Source organism: Kogia breviceps, chromosome 4 (genome assembly GCF_026419965.1).
Source record: "Kogia breviceps isolate mKogBre1 chromosome 4, mKogBre1 haplotype 1, whole genome shotgun sequence".
NCBI lineage: Eukaryota > Metazoa > Chordata > Mammalia > Artiodactyla > Physeteridae > Kogia > Kogia breviceps.
In genome coordinates, this window is record NC_081313.1 from 92,852,171 (window position 1) to 92,869,180 (window position 17,010).

At 56.8% G+C, this 17,010-nt stretch overlaps 1 non-coding gene across 1 annotated transcript; it reads right to left on the reverse strand.

The window, feature by feature from the left end:
- Nucleotides 1-10,539: 10,539 nt before the first annotated feature.
- Nucleotides 10,540-10,613, reverse strand: TRNAD-GUC (transfer RNA aspartic acid (anticodon GUC)). Its single transcript has one exon. It is a non-coding gene; the product is annotated as a tRNA-Asp (tRNA).
- Between the last annotated feature and the right edge of the window lie 6,397 nt (nucleotides 10,614-17,010).

Sequence of the window (17,010 nt, forward strand, 5' to 3'; positions counted from 1 at the left end):
CGAGGTTACCATCTGTGGGGCCATCTAGACTGGGGGCAAACATTTGGGACCACAGGTCTAGAGATGGATGTTCTCACATCACCTCCAAACAGCCAGACATGGTCAGTTGTGTTAGGAAGCAAGGACTTGCTGCCTGATGCACATAGAAGCCAATACCACGGCACTGGCCTTTGAGAAGAGAAAGAGCTTTATGGTGAGGTCCACCAGCAAGGAGATAGGAGGCAAGGGCAAATCCATCTCCCTGATCTGGGGTTTGGCAAACTTTTATGAGTTAGGGAAGGATGGGTTGGTATGAGAAAGCACTGGCAGGACAGATTTTGATCGGAATGACTTTAAGCAAGACTATTTATGGTAAGGTCTGAAAAAGGGCTTTAACACCAGATCTTCCTGAACAATGGACCCTTCTTGTGACGAAGTTCTGGCTTTCAAGTTCTGGCCATTTTGCCAGTCCTTTGATTCCACGGTGGGGAAAAACTTTGGTGCCAGGTGTTATTTCAGGTCAAAATATCCTCTTCTGTACATGTTCCAGTTACATGACTCACAGTTTAGACTCAGTGCCCCTGCAAGATAACTTTGACATTCTGTTATTGATATAATAGGGCCAGTTTGAACTGGTCTGTGATGGTTACAGTTGCGCCTTTGGGGTCAGGCAATCCAGCCATTCAGCAGCAAGGATCACTGGATTCAGAGAATGCCATGGTGGTCTGGGGACCCCCTCCTTGCTGCTGCCAGGAGGGCATAGTAAGTCCCTTTTATCTATACAGTGGCCATCTCAGGGCAGTTGGAAGTGAGGGAGCAAAGCCTGAAAGACTGAAAATTTGGTAAAAATGTCTAATTAAAACTACTGGGTGGATTACTACTACCAGTTCACTTCTGGGTATTTACATGAAGAAAAGGAAAACACTAATCTGAAAAGATACATGTACCCTTATGTTCATTGCAGCATTATTTACGAGAACCAAGATATGGAAGCAAACTAAGTGCTCATTGATAGGAGAATGGATAAAGAAGATGTGCCATATATATATATATATACACACACACACACATACATATATATACACATACATATATATATATATATATACACACATACATATATATATACACACATATATATAATGGAATATAATTCAGCCATTTAAAAAGAAGGAAATCTTGCCGTTTGCGACAACATGGGTGGACCTTGGGGGTATTATGCTAAGGAAATAAGTCAGAGAAAGACAAATAGCATACGATCTCACTTATATGTGGAATCTTAAAAAATAAAGGAAAAAAGTCTAGCTCATAGGTATAGAGAACAGATTAGTGGTTGCCAGGGGCCAGGCATTGGAGGTTGGGTAAAAATGGGTGAAGTGGGCCAAAAGGTAAAAACTTCCTATTATAAAAGCAGTCACGGGAATGTAATGTACAGCATGCTGACTATAGTTAATGATAAAGAAGTGTTTGAATCTCAGCTTTCACACTCAGTAGCTTTGGGACTGACCTGGAATAGGTGAAGTGCCTTCTCCACACCTCAGTTTCCTTCTCTGTAAACAGGAGCACAATCTGCTCGGGATTGTTAGCAAAATCAGAAAGCACCAGAAAGCACCTGGTAGGCCCTCGTGGTGCACAATGGGGCTGAGTGGGGAGGATCGTGGCTCCGAATCCACACCCTGCCTGCCGGCCTGGGAAGGGACCACAGCTCCCCAACCTCACCTGCAGCCCTGCAGGGCTGCCGCTGGAAGCGCTCAGTAAATGGAGGAGTACAGAGCCTGAAGCCTGGGCGTGCTTGTGCTTGTCTCTCAGAGCCAAAAGGCACTTGGTTGTAAAGGAACATTTTCCAGTTGTTAAGATTTATTCTTAATTAGCTTGAATCTCTTCAGCTTTCCAGGGCAGTCCAGGAGTTGGCCTCTAGTTTGTCCTCAGGAGCGGCGGGCGTGGCGTGGCGGCGGGGGCTGCGGGGAGCGTCTGGTCTGCTCTACCTTGCCCGGGTCAGCCCCTCCGTCTCCGTGTCCCGGGCCCTGTCTTCCAGGGCCTCACAAGTAGGCTGTGTGCCCCGGAGCAGAGAGCCGCCTGTGACCATGGCGCTAGGCGGGGACTCCCAACCTTCAGAGCTCCAAGGACCCCTCCGAAGAGCTCGGGCCCCCTGGGGGCCATCACACACCCCAGGTGACTCTGGGGTTTAGGAAGTCACTGCCCACTGTCCCTGCAATGGAACCCCTTCTTTAAGCATCACAAATTGGGGACACACCTGCTAGGGTCGTTGGCCCCAGGCCCTTTTCCTTTCTCCCCTGTCCCCTTGTTCCCACACATCCTTTGGGTCTTTTCCTGTGATCAGCTTCTGCTTCCTGGAGCCTTGGTCCCCTACCTGCCCACCTCCTCACCTGTCTTATGTTCTCCAAAGTTCGTCTGGTATTGGGGCCCCGTGGGTTTCTTGTTATTTCCCCTTTATGTGGAATTTTTCCTTGAAGCATAGCCTGAGCCTGCCAAGGCAGGGGTTCTTTCTGTCTGCCTGTCACCCTGTGCCTGGAGCAGCATCTGGCATGCAATAGGTGCTCAGTGAATACTTGTCAAGTGCACCAGCATGCAGGGTGGGTGGGGGCCTGGACCTGGTTGTTGGCTGCCACCGGCCTGTGCCAGCATACTGCTATGCCTGCCACTTGGCACCCCCTTTTCTCATGGGGGTGCTAGTAAACCTTAGCCCGCGGCACCTCCTGTTCAGCCTTTTTGCCCACCGAGCAGCTTCTAATTCAGGTGCGTGCATGGGAGATGCTTTCAGCTGTCAGCCCTGCCTTTGGGGGGGCCGGCTCCATGCTTGTCTCACGCAGACATTAAGTGCAGCTGGAGGCAGGACACCCCTCCCACCTCTGGGCTGGAGGTGCCACAGGTGAGCGGCTGGGCCACCATTCTGCCTGCCACCCCTGTTACCTGGATATCTGGGCCCAGAGGACAGGCTGGCCCAGGGGGCTCAGCGGGAGTGGCCTGCCTGGTCTGGCCATGCTGAGTGAGCAGAGGACTCACTGCCCCTTCTCCCTCGATGCAGGGCAGACGCTCTGGCTCCAGCTCCGGGACTCTCTGGGACCCCTGTGACCTAGCAGCCTCTTGTGCTGTAAGTTTCCCTGGACAGCAGGGCAGCGAGGGAGGCCAGGGCCTGGGTCTGGGCCAACACAGCTCCTGGGGGAGGTGGAGGTCCCCAGAGAGAGCTGCCCTGAGCCAGGCTGGAGCAGTGACCCTGGAGCCGCAGCCTCTGTGCCCCCAGAGCACCCTGCAGGTGTCAGTGGGCCGTGGGGGAGCTGCTGAGGACAGGCCTCCCATCGGAGTGGCCCTGGGGCCCGAGACGAGCAGGGCCCAGCTCCCCATTTGCAGAGAGGGGCGGGGAAGGGACTGGGGTTCTGCTCGAGGCCAGAGCAGTGGTCCCCCCACTGAGCTGGCTCCCTCTCTCTAGGGCGTGGATGATGCCTTCTACACGCTAGTGTGCACGATCCGGCAGCATAAGGCATGCAAGCTGAGCCCGCCGGATGAGGGTAGCCTGGGCTGCCTGAGCTGCAGGTGCCTGCTCTCCTGACCGAGGCGGGGCGTGGTGGTGCTGGATGTGGATGTGCCGGATGTGGAGGTGCCGGATGTGGGATGTGAAGCGGGAGGAGGCGCACTCAGGGGAAGGAGGCAGGGAAGGAAGGAAGGGCCACTGGAGCCTGGCCAGCCCAGGTGGGTGGACAGAGTGACCACAGGCTTTCCGGGACGCTTTGCACAGACTGTCATGAACTGACGCCACTGGACCCCAGCTGTCACTCTCCTCCAGCCCCATCCTGGCCCGCTGGGCACAGGCTGAATCACAGTAAATTATCTGATGGTCTTGACCCCTGTGTTTGGCTAAGGCTGGGAGGCGGCAGTGTGTGTGGCCCCCCAGGAGGCATGCGGGAACCTCAGCTTCGTCCAGCCGGTGGCCCCTCTGCATCTGGGGGCCCTGGGTGCATCCTGCGGAGACCTCTGTGTGCTGCAAGAACCTGCCAGTCTAGCACTTAACACATGAAACTTTATTAACATTTAACCAGCAAGGGGGGAAATTGAGACCAAAGGCTGTCCCTTCCCCTGGGACGGAGGCCTTCATAAGGAATGGCTGGGCGGAGGGGAGCTCATTTGGCCTCCGGATGGGGTTGTATTTCTTGAGTTTTGGGGACCCTGACAGGCAGTAACTGACTATGGCAGAGGAAGGGACGCAGCCTGTTGGGTCCATCCCACCCAACAGCATCCTCTGCTCTGCCGTGGGGCCCAGGTGGCTGCGTGGGCTCTGGCATCTGGCCAGCCCTGCCTCCTTATGTGTGTGAGGGTGAGGTCGGCCCACCTACCTCTGTCACCCCTTGGTGGAGGTGGCCTGTTGCTCCCAGAGCCACCTCAGGTCACCAAAGTGGCCTTGTGGGGCACGTCCACGCCCCAGCTGGCCATATACAGCTCTGAGAAGGCTTGCCTTGCCTTGGGCCAGAATTCTGGACTGGCGAGGGCGGCCCCTTTAGTCACCGTCCTGGCTGGGGCGTGCTCATAGCGCCCCGCTCTCCCGGGGCCCAAATGCAGGCCAGGCCAGGCCCTTCTGGGTCAGGGCCTTGTGCTGTGTGAGGGGGGCACCGTCCCGTGGGAAGGCCAGCGTGAGGCAGCGGGCACGTCGCTGGCTTCCCGGGGCCTCGGGCTCACTGTGCTCACAGTCGCCTTGTCTTCTGGAGGCCCCTGAGCGTCCAGCTTCCCTGCGGATGTAGAGGGGGTTGTGGGGACATGCGCAGCCTTGGGGCAGCTCTTGGGGCACTGCCCTGACTCCGTCGTGGCCATGCTGGTCACTGCCCTGGAAGGGGCACTGGCTGCAGGTGCCACTGGGCAGGAGGAGAATCCTGGGCCCAGTGGCGCTGTCTTCAGCAGGCTGGGCAGAGCCAGTGGCAGGGGCCTCAGTGGGCTTGCAGGGCCAGGCCTGTCGTGCGGCCCTGGGGGTGGCCCGGCCAGGCGCTACAGGGGAAGGGACCCAGCCTTCCGGCTCAGAGCTGATGTCCAGGGGCCACGTGCCTGTGGCCTCATGGTTCACTGGGAGTTTTGGGAGGGAATTCCATCGCCATGGCTGCAGCCAATCCTGAGGGCCGTCCTGGGCTGCGGGTGGGCAGGCCAGACGTGGAGCCTCCAGGGCCCCCAGAGGGAAGCCTGCGTCCACGGCCCCCTCATGCTGCTGCTGCTCCTTGGCCTTCTGGATGGCTGGGCCGGGTGAGGGTCTGGGCTATTTGTGTGGGCAGGTGGGCCAGGGAGGGCCAGTCCGTCCTCTCCGGGGAGCATCCTGATGCTGGGAGGGGTAGGGAGAGGCCCAGGGGCCTCGTGGGGACCTCCTCAGGTTTTGCTGGAAATGAACAGGCTGGGTCAGTTTCTCCACCAGGTCATTCAGCCTGAGCAGGGTGAGACTGTGGGGCCCTGCGTGGCCGCCCCAGCCCAACACTGAGAGCAGCCTTCCAGGCTGTTGACCTCTGGTATCTGCCAGAGGTCAGATGGCTGCCTCTGGTGTGGTGGCTGCCCTGATGCCCAGCCCTGGCCTGGTCGGCCGAGGGTTAGAGCAGAAGAGCAGACAGATGGGGGTGAGGAGGAAGGCCCGGGGCTCGCCCCACTGCTCACTGCCCCAGAGGGTGACTCGGGAGGAGACCGCAGCTGAGCCCACCTGGGGGGGAGCATGTCACACTTCATCCTGCAGAGCTCAGCCATTGAGGCCTGCAGCTGCCTGAGCACTGTGTCACCCTCCAGGGCCCAGGCCCGGGACAGCATGTCCTGCAGGAGCTCCTGCAGGCCTTCCAGGGGCAGCTTCAGCAAGCGTTCTAGGGCTGCGGATGCTGTCAGGACAGCGGGGGCCCCACTGGGAAGGCTCAGCCCCCCGCACCCTGGGGCACCTCCTGTGGCCTGCGGCTGTGTTCGGCTGTGTGCCACACCTGGGGGTCCAGCTGTGCCCGGGAGAGCCATGGGCAGGGCCATAGCAAAGGGCGCCCTCCAGAAGGTGCTCAGCTTGTGTGCCAGTTGGCCCTCCCTCTGCCGCAGCCTGCGTGCTCCATGCTCAGGCCCACTTACTTTTGTGCACCTTGAGGACCGTGTACGCCATGGCCGTGAGCACACGCTCGCCCCCTAGGATGTAGGCGTCCCAGAGCTTCAGGGTGAGCAAAAAGGGGGTCTTTGGGGAGAATAGGCACAGGAGGGGCAGCTTGAGCAGGGCGCAGTGGGGGTCCCAGCACAGGCTAAGAACCACCCCCCCCATCTGCCTCTGGTGCCTACAAACCCCCCAGGCTGCATCAGACAAAGTCCTATAGCTCCTCGTCTGGGTGGGCTCGTCCCAGTGGGGTCGTGGCTCCTGGATGAAGATGCTTCTGCTAGGCCACTCAGGGTCCGAAGGGCCTGGCCAGCAGGACTACTAATCTGGGGAGCAACAGAGACTGTCCCACACTTGGTGGGAACACCTCAGTGGAGCACGATGCTGGCTTGCCTGCACCCAGGGCTGACTCAGCCTGCTGGATGGGAGCCAAGGCGGAAATGGCTGGTCTCTGGGACTTTGAGGTGCTCCACGCCCACCAGGAGGGCTTTGGGCTGCCCCTCAGACGTCCCTCAGGAGAGGCCTGGCATGTCTGGGGCGGGTGGGGCTGGGCCCTCCCGGGGTGTGAGGAGTGGGGGGCAGGGAGCGCCTTGGGGACCCAGCGTTCCTGGGCAGCCTTACCCGGTCGATGAAGCACTGAAGGAACCACTTAGTTGTGTAAATCCCTGTGGACACCTGCTCCTCGTCCTAATGGCGGACACACAGGGGCTCAGGGTCTGCCCGTTGGGCCAGAAATCTCCCTGTTTCAGGGCCCTGTGCAACCTCCCCCAGGGGCCGGGGGGACATGCTGCCCATGGGCCTGCTCGGTCCAAGCTCACCCCGGCCCCCCAAGAGGAGGAGAATGAAGCCTGCAGGAGGGCCAGGCCCCTGAAGTGGCCGTGGGACAGAGCCTCTGTGGTGGGGGACGACACTTCCACCCACCAGGTGTCGCTTCTGCTGGGGGAGGGCGCTGCCTAGAATGTGCTCGTGATGGGCCTGGAATCTCAGCAGTTTTGGGAACCCCGAGATGAAGAAGCCTGAGGAGCCCCTGGACCCCCACAAGTCAGAGCCGTGCCTAGTGGGGGTTGAGTACCGCAGGTGTCCCTGGCAGTGACCCCAGTGTGCAGTGCCCTCCTGAGCCCTGGCTGGACATGCCCTTCCCAGGCAGGACAGCCTGTGAGGCTGGGGCGGCCAGGGCACAGGCCCCACTCCTGGAGGACCAGCTCAGCTGGTGTCCTGGGCTGAGGGCCTGGCAGGCTTCCGGTCCTGGCACTCGCCCTCCCCAGAGCAGCCACAGTGTGGGATGGGGGTCCCAGTATTAAGGGGCAGGGCGTGCGGCCCACATGAGTGTGCCTGGCTGTTTCCTGGGCTGGGCAGCCAGGCTGGGGGCACAGGAGGGGGTGCTGTGGGGCTTTGTCTGGCCAAGGGCTCGGAGGGCACTGGGGGGTGGCAGGCATGAGGCAGAGGACCAGCAGGGAAGGGAGTGTTGCCTAGATGCAGCCGGGACTGAGGGCTGTGGCTCCAGGACCCAGAGGGCAGCGTGGGGAGCCAGGGCCCTTCGCTGATGGGGAGATGGACTGGGCTGGGGTCCCCACCAGCCCTGCTGCCAGGGGAACTCTGCGGGGAGACCCCTGGCCCTGAGGCACACCCAGCAGTCCACATCAGGCACCTACCATGCGTGGCGTGCTTCTCGTCAGTCATCAGCTGGACCAGCGCCCAGAAGGCTCAGGAACATCAGCATGACGGCCACAGCCTGCTTCATGCCCTGGCAGTGCCCACCTCCTGCAAGAGCCAGATGCGCATGGAGGCCTCCTCTGCCCCCTCACCACACTCCCACCTCATCTCCTAGACGGGCTCCCGCCCGGATGAGCTCACACCACCCTGGAGGGGGCCACCCGAGATGCCCTCCGGGCTGGGAGAGCTCCATGCCTGAGGCTCTGGGCGCTGTCCTGAGGTCCCCTTTCTCAGACGAGGCATGTAGGGTGATGCGGTCTGGAGGTCCTGCCATGAGAGCAGGCAGGGGGCCTGACTGTGGCCTGTGCGGGCCTCGGAGGGCATAAGGCCAGGAGACTGGCCCAATACCCCACTGTGGGTAGCCTGTGGGGTCCTCTCAGCTGGTGTTCCTGGAGGGAATGTTCTGGAAAGAGCAGGTGGGGTGGGAACTACCTCCGTGGGGGCCCACAGGCATCTGGGTTACTGGGAACGTCCATCCCTGCTAAGTTTCCGATTAATAATATGGCATCTTCAGGATCAAAACTCAAGTTTCATGACCACAGCGATGCTTATTAGGCCTCGAGCTAACTTGTTACAAAAACTTTCTGCTGAGGCCAGCACCTGGCAGCCCTGCCAAGCACGGGGCTTGCGCAACCCAGGAGTCGGGAGCTGTTTCTGTCCTGAAAAGCAGAGGTCTGCACCCCAGCCTTTCTATCTCAGTCTGAGGCTGGGGAGCCCCCTGCATCATCTCTGTGACCCTCTGTGCCTGCGTACTGACCAGCGTGAAGATCCCCTGGAAGGGGCAGGGCCTGAGCTTGGGTACACTCACAGTGTCGTACGTGGAGTAGGTCGCCAGCACGTGGAACAGGGCTTGCTGCCTGGGGAAGGGGACACAGGGGTGCTTTTTTCATGCTGAGGATCTTAGTTTCATGTTGTCTGACAAACCCTCATGACAAAACAGGTGTGTTTAAGAAATAAGCCAAAAAAGCAGTGAAGTCTTCAGGGCACCTCGGTGTTAAATATTTTTCAGGAGTAAAGTCTACATGCAATAAAACGCAAATATCCCAGGTATACAGTTTGATGAGTTATTTTCTTTATTTTTGCAGTTTGCACACATTATAGTTCAGTCTCTGGGACGTACAGCCCCGTGGGTTTTCATCCACAGGATGGGCCGCTGCATCTGTGCTCCAGCTCAAGCTCCCAGTCCATCAGCCCCGGCAGCCGCTGATCCTTATCCTCCTGGGGCTGTCCCTTTTCCAGAATGTCCTATGAATGGATTCTTTCACTTAGCAAAATGCGTCTAAGACTCATCCATGCTCTTGAGTGAAGCAATAGCTTGTTCCTTTGTGTCCCTGAATCGTAGTCCATTTCATGGAATTCCACGGTTTATCCATTCCCTCATTGAAGATCTTCTTGGTTGCTTCCAGGTTTAACGATCATGAACAAATCAGTGAAGATTGCATGCAGGTTTTATGTGGACGCAAATTTTCAACTCCTTTGGGTAAATACAAAGGAGCATGACTGCTGAGCACATGGTGCGAGTATGTGCAGTTTTGTAAGAAACTGCCAAGCTGTCTCCCACAGTGGCTGCACCATATGCATCCCCATCAGTGCTGGACGAGAGTTCCTGATACTCCACGTCCTCGCCAGCACTTTGCGTCTGATTCCATGTGAGTCCTTTAGTAGATACACAATTGGCAAATCTTTTCTCCCACTCTGTAGCTTTCTTTTTCATTCTCTTAACAGTGTCTTTTGCAGAATGAAAGTTTTACATTTAGATTCAGTTGTACTTGTCAGTTCTTTCTCTCATAGGTGTCCTCTCTTTCACCTGGCTGGCCTCCTCCCCAGTGTCCATGGCCTTACCCCATCCTGACCGTCTGGTTTTCTAATGCCACAAGCAAGTCCCCCCACCCTGCAAACAAGCCAGAGGTTTAAGATAGAGCACAAGTTGGGACACGGCCACATCCACTCATTTGTGTATCCAGTAGGCTGCGTTCTTGGACAACAGTGGCTGGGCCTGAAGTCTAAAATATTTACCATCTGGCCCATTACATGAAACTTCCCAGATTTTGTCCCCAGGTCTGTAGATGGGCAGGGGTGGCAGGCACGTTGGGGCCCACCAGGCTCATCCCTCACACCCTGGGCTCCTATCTCCGTGAGGCCTGCAGCCTGGTGGCTGTGGGGTGATGGATGTGCCGAGGGCCAGTGGTGTCTGACTCACCCTGGGCCTGGCCTTGGAGGTCAGCAGAGACACAGACATACTCTCCTGGCCAAGGCAGACATGGGGCCACCCCACTTTGATGCCCATGGAGCCCCCTTGGTAGAGACATCTCATTGTGAGAGGAGAATGAAGGGTCCGGGGCGACCACTTGTGTAGCACAGCCCACGTTGGCCTTGCTCATCTCAGCCCTGCCGTGGCCAGACCCTCTTCTCTCTGGGGTCGGGGCTCTGATAAGCATCTCTTGGTTCAGAGTGAGCTTGACCTGCTGGCTAATCATGGGTGCCCCGAATCTGTTGGCAGAACCTGTTCTCCTGCCCGCCCACACGGTCTCCTCAGCAGTCAGGCTTTTCACCCAACACCCAGTTACCTGGGTTGGAACAGGTTGTTCAGAAAGCAGTGAGGGATTGGGAGAGCCGCTCCCTGGCTGTGTATTAGGGGATTACAGTAAATGCTTCAGGTGTAGCAACGGGGTCCAGATCATGTGTAAGGAAAGAATCCCTGTTTTTTGTTTTTTTTTTGCTACACCACACGGCTTGCGGGATCTTACTTCCCCAACCAGGGATTGAACCCTGGGCCCTCGGCAGTGACAGCGCCGAGTCCTAACCACTGGACCACCAGGGAAGTCCCAAGAATACCTGTTTTTAAATGCATACTGAGAGCCTAGGGACGGGGTGAGGCCAGACGTCTTGGGTTCCCTGCAAAACATTTGTGCTGGTCAAGTGTGTGGTGAACGCAGGAGACGGGACAGGACAGGGTCCTTAGTGTTGGACCTGGGTGATGGAATCTGGGGGTTTGTCACACTTTATTTTTTATTTTATTTTATTTTATTTTACTTTACTGCAGTACTTGGGTCTCTCACTGTTGTGGCCTCTCCCGTTGCGGAACACAGGCTCCGCACGTACAGGCTCAGCGGCCATGGCTCACGGGCCCAGCCGCTACGCGGCATGTGGCATCCTGCCAGACCGGGGCACGAACCCGTGTCCCCTGCATCGGCAGGCGGACTCTCAACCACTGCGCCACCAGGGAAGACCCACACTTTATTTTTATAAATGATGGAAACGGTTTAAAAGAGCAGAAGTATATAACTAAAAACATCTAGATGGGGCATCATTTTGACCCCTCCCACCCGCATTCAGTCCATCTGGGCTCCGGTCCAGCCTCTCTGCTGCCTGGCGCCCCTCCCCTCCCACAGGGCCCTCTGGGGTCCGTTGAGCCTGTCCAGCCGGCCCCCACTCTCCCCTCGGCCTCCCGCCCCCTGCCCTGTGCCCCACATCTCTGCCATTGATCCTCAGGTGCCCACGAGCGCCCCCTCAAGGATCAGCCAGCCCAGCCAGGCCAGGGGTCAGGCATCCCGCCACCCCAGGTCCATGGCCTCTCCCTCTCCCCTGGGGGCCCTGGAAACCCACTTGATGCCGTAACGCTCCCGGAACATGATGTGATTTCAGAGAGCGCGGGTCACATCCAGCTGTCTGTTTTTACCCGGGGCGCACAGCCGGGCCTGCTCCTTCATTCCTTGTGGGCGGGGCCAGCGTCAGGCGGAACTCGTACCGACAGCAACAAGTACCGCGAGAGAGCGGGCGCTGGGCGGTCAGCGGAACGGCAGCTGATTCTGTAGAAAGCTCGTTTTGCTTGTTCCTGAAGCCAGGGCGGGTCACAAGTGACGCCCACGTGCAAGGCCCAGACCCCTGCCAGTTAAGAAGGCACCATCAAGGCCAGCTGGACCCCTCCTCTGCCCCCAGCATGTGGCCTTCCAGGATGACATGGCCCGCCGGCCCTGAGCTTGACCCCAAGGCTGCTCCCAGGTGCGGAGCGGTGGGGGTGGGCAGGGAGGGCGGCTGGGCCTGTTCCCTTATACCCGCCTGAGTGGCATGGCGAACAGGCCGGTACAGGCGAGGCGGCGCGAGGGCTCACTGCCTTCGCCTCTGATAGGCAACCTGCTCCTAGTTTCCCAAGTGTGAATCTGGCACCAGCCAGACTCAGGGCCCCTGGGAACGGGGGGCTCGGGCTCCCATCACCCTGACGCTGAAACAGCCCAGGAGGAGTGCGGAGCTCCACGGGCCTGACACCCCCCTCTCGGACCCCTGGTTAAGAAGGCGAAAAGTATCCTTGGGGCTCCCCTTAGGCCTAACAGACAAGCATGTTTCCAGTTTCAGAGCTTTTTTTGTTCATATAGAGGGCCATTCTTGACCTCCGCATATTACATATTATCTTGATCTCTGTATGTATCTGCCTGGTTTTCGGGGGCCCTTTAAGAGCTTTGGGACTGAGCTTGATGCTGGGTGTGGTCCCACAATTATCAGTGGGTGTTCACCACATTCTTAGCCTCTTAGGTTACATGTCTTCCATCTGCTTGTAGAAGCCTGACCACCACCGTCACACCCACTCCTGCTGCATTTCCCCTGCCGCTCCTACTGGGTCTGGGCGCACAGAGCAGCCTCCCCGGGCTATATGACTTCGGGGTACCCTCGGTGGAGAGGCGGGGCTGAGCGGTGGGAACAGGCCGGGTGCAGGGACCTCTCTGGGGCGATGGGAAAAGACCTGTTTCTTGTCCTGATTCAGTCTTTCTTCTCAACTCGGGCCTGTCCTTCATCTGGTTTGGTTTTGCCGTCTCCTTTCATGGTTTCTGTGGGTGTCTCCTTGCTCTTTCCCCCCTGGTTTCTATCCCTTGCTGTGTGACTCTGTCCCTCCCCCCCTCAGCTGTCTGGGAGGGCTTATTTTGATTCCAGGTGGCATCTATCCATCTCTGGATCCAGTGTCTGCCCTGGGCCAGACGGGATGGGCAGCAGGGGGTTGTTCAGGGCCTTCCTGCCAGGCAGGCCTGGGGTCTGTGCGCCTGGGAGGTGCCAGGAAAGCACTGGGGATGGGCAAGGGGTCCCTGAGGTGCAGCCCTCCCCGCAAGCTTCTGATGGCCTGGCCTGTCAGTGCTGCCCCCGAGCAGGTGGACAGACTGTACGTGTTATTTCCCTTTGTCCCCGCTTTCACCTTCTCCACATCCAACAGGAGAGACCATACATGACCTCGAACGTGTGGGGGGATTCCTTTGTAGACCCACCACTGCATCTGCGGGAGAGAAGCCAGCCCTGAGACAGGTGGGGAGGACTCCGAGGAGGAGACAGAGTGAGAAGCATCTGGAAGATGCTCGGGAGGAGCTGGGTCTGCCTAGACCTGGGCCTGGTCTCTCAAAACTAAGAGCGGACCGTGGCCCCAGCTGCTCCCTTCCTGCGGGTCCTGGGCTGGGCTGGCTGCAGCCCTGGCATTGGATTCTCCCCAGGCCTTGTGGGGCACCGAGGCCAGCGCCTTTCAGGGTCAGGATGCTCAGCCTTCTACCTTCTCACTGCCGTGGTATTTACTCCAGTTCCACAGCATCTTCACCCACTTGTCGGCTTGGAGTGAGCACGGGGCTCTGGCGTTGCCGATGCTTTGACGTCCTCCCCCCACTCTCCTCTGTTCTGCTGGTCTCCTTCCTCCATCCACACACCTCATCCCCTGCATCCTCCCCTCCTACTGTCATCTTCCATCACTTCTGCATCCTACCTCCTCCTCCCTCAGCTGCTACACTGTCCTCGGCCAGCCCCTCACCTCCACTCTCCTACCCCTCCATTCTCCACGTTTGCCCCACTCCCAGACCTACTCCTCCTCCTTCCACCTCAGCCACGCTTCCTTCTCCCCCCACTCCTCCTTCATGCTGTCCTCCACCTCCTCTGCCATTTACCTTTCCTGCTCCTCATCCTTTCCCTGTCTCACTTCCTTCTCTTCCCTCCATCCTCCTGCATCCAACTTTCCTCCTGGAGCCATCTGTTCTCTGCATCTTCCGTCCATCCCTTCCTCCCCCTCCTCCTGCATCCTTTCTCTTCCTTCCTGCTCCACTGTGCCAGGTAGCTAAGCTCTGACCTTGGGCTCCTCACATGGACACGGGCACCTCTGGCAGCAGCCCTCTCCGCGACGGAGCCAGGAGGGGGCTGCACGGGCCCGGCTGTCCTTCAGTACTGGGAGCTCAGTGTCACCTCTGCCACATCCCAGGAAGGATGGAGTCAATACCTGGTGGCCTCTGTCCCAAACACAGCCAAAAGAGACGAGGTGATGCTCACCTATACGACCTCTTGCTGGTGGAGCTGAGCCTCTTTGATGGAAGTGCACCCAGGGATGGGGCAGGAAAGATGGAACAGGGCAGGCGAACATCAGAGCAGGTCAGAGCCCACGAGGGCCTCCAAACACTTACAGGCATGAGGCAGAGTGCGTGCTCAGCAGCGGAGGGAACTGTGGGATCGCTGCCATTCCAAGCCACAACGGGGCCTGGGTCAGAGGTCAGGGTCAGCACTGAGCCCGTAACCCTTAAGGTCAGGTGCCCAAGGGGAGGGTCCTGTCACCAGGCAGGGGAAGGTGACCAGAGGCAGGTGTAACCTGACAGGCGCCGGGCCCTGACACAGGACCCTCAGGACCAGCCGGTCCCTAAACCCTGACCGGCCCTCACCCCTACCCTCCCTCTGCTTGTTAGCAGTGCCAGGAGGCTTCATATGCCAACTTGAAGCCTTTATAGTTTGAAGCCATTTCCCCATGGCAGGCCTCACCCAGCTTCTGTGAGGTTCTGTGATGGCCAAGCCAGTGGCTCACTTGGGTACAGCCTTTCCATGGACCCTCAACCTGATGCCGATACAGCTGCTCTGGGCTGGCCTGGATCCCCTGGTCCTCAACCTTCCCCCCTCCTCCATCTCCTCCTCCACCTCCCTCCACCTCTTCCTTCCATCCATCGGCCCTGCCTGCTCCATCCCCTGATCATCCTCCTCCTCCCCCTCCTCCATCTCCTCATCTTCCTCCATCATGTCCTCCTCATCTTACTCCCAGCTCTGGCCTCTCCCAATCCTCCAACTCCCTTCATCTCTTCTCTGCTTCCTGACTCTCTTCTTCCCCTGCCTCTCCTCCTCCCTCCATCCTCCTCTGTCCCTCTCTCCTCCTGGAGCCCTCTATCCTTTGCCTCTACTTCCAACCATCTTGACTTCCTCCTCCTGCATCCTCCCCGCTTCCTCCTCCTATCCCTCTACCTCCTTTGTGCCAGGTGGACAAGCTCTGACCTCCTTGGGCTCTGCATATGGACACGGGCACCTCTGGCAGCAGCTCTCCCCCCACGGAGCCAGGAGGAGGCCCCACAGGCCTGGCCCATGGTCAGTGCTGCAGGGTCCACGTCATCTTGGTGGCAGCACAGGATTGTCTGAGTCACCCACCTGGTGGCCTCTGTCCCCAGGGAGTCTGTAAGGGTTGAGGGTGCAGGTGACACTCACCTTTATGACCTCGTGCTGCTGGAGCTGCACCTGGTCTCAACGAATGCACCAGGGGTCAGGTTGCGTTCATTGCAACGGCGAGGTCGGGCGAGTGTCAGAGCAGGTCAGAGACAGGAGGGTCTCCAACTGCCTATGGATATGAAGCAGACTGAGTGCTGGGCAGTGGGTGGAACTGTGGGGTCACTGCCATTCCAACCCACTCTGGGGCCCAGGTCAGAAGTCAGGGTTGGCACTGAGCTTATAACCCCGAAGGTCACCATCCCAGTTATAGGGCCCTGTCACCAGCAAGGGAACTGTAACCAAGGCAGGTTTGGCCTGCAGGTCCTGAACTTCTGGGTAGTGGACTTACTGATTAAAACACAACTTCTTAACCATTCTTTTTTGCACTAAATTATACCACTAATTGAAATGTTGTAAGGAATAGCCGGTGTATGAAATGTGATTAAGAATGACAGATGCTTAGAATTTAGATAAAAAAGGTCAGGTTTTTAATTTATCACAGAATACTAAGTTATAAAGTCCTTCTGTTGTCTCCTGGGTTTTCTTTATTTTAGGACACAACGATGTTATTGTTTTAGAGGAGAGGTCTCTGGCATGGTAGCAGTGATGGGAGATTAGGGAGAAGTCTCACATTGATGATATAATGCTTTCCTTTATTCTGACAGTCTTATCTTGAATGGGAAAGGGACAATATGTTCACTCCTTAATTATGTTTTTTATTTTCCCCTGAAAAAAAGGGGAAACATTAAGGTTTCATGTGGTAATTGTTCTTTGATTCTGGACATGAGTCTTTGGAGAAATTCTTTTTGGCAAATGCAGTTCACTAACACACAGTGGAAATGGCCATCAAAAGCTTTCATAAAGAATCTAATAGTATAGAGTAATAACTACTTTGCCAGGGCGCTGGGGGAATTAATCAGAGAGGTTCTGTAGAGTGGTTTGGAGATGGAAAGTGCAATATAAATGCTAAGTAGCCACATATTTTTCTGGGAAGAGGTGCAGCAAATGTAATCAGGGATCTGCTCAAGCTGAGCAGCCTGACGGCCACCTCCATACTTACAGTTAATGTTGGTAGAATCCTCTGCAAAACTTCCAACAGAGCATCTCTTTTTTTCCCTCCTACCACAATAGAAACCATTTCCACAAAACTTAGGGCGACTCAAGCCTCTGAAAGCTTTTGCAGAGTCGTGAAGAAAAAACCAGCATATGATACCTACATAGTAGGTGCTCAGTGAATATTTGTCGATTTTATTTTATTTTACCATTGCTTTTTAGGAGCCCCATATTCGTGTGCTTTTAAATGCCCCTAAGATGATATTAGCACTAGATGGCGCTATGTCACCATAGAAGACGGGCCCCAGGGTTGGTGGTGAAGGGGGTGGGATCTCTAATTTTGTAATTAGCTAAAAATGTAGATAAGCAGAGATTTAGTTGAAGTCATTGATAAGAAATCCTGACCTTTTTATTTTGGAGGAGAGGGGGCGGCCAGAGACCTACTGTATTATTTTACCTCTGCATACATAAAGCAAATTCAATTTGATTTAATTCTCACTTTGAGGGATGGAATGCTAGGCTGCAGCTGACTCTGTTTCACTGTGTGTGTGGTGTTGGTAATGGGCTATGACAGCATCCCTCCTGCAGCTAGCTAACTCTCTGTCACATGAGCAGTCAGAAGGTGACTGGAGATTTGGAGAAATGGAGGTGCACAATTGATTCTCACAATGAGAATGTGCTTTCTAGTC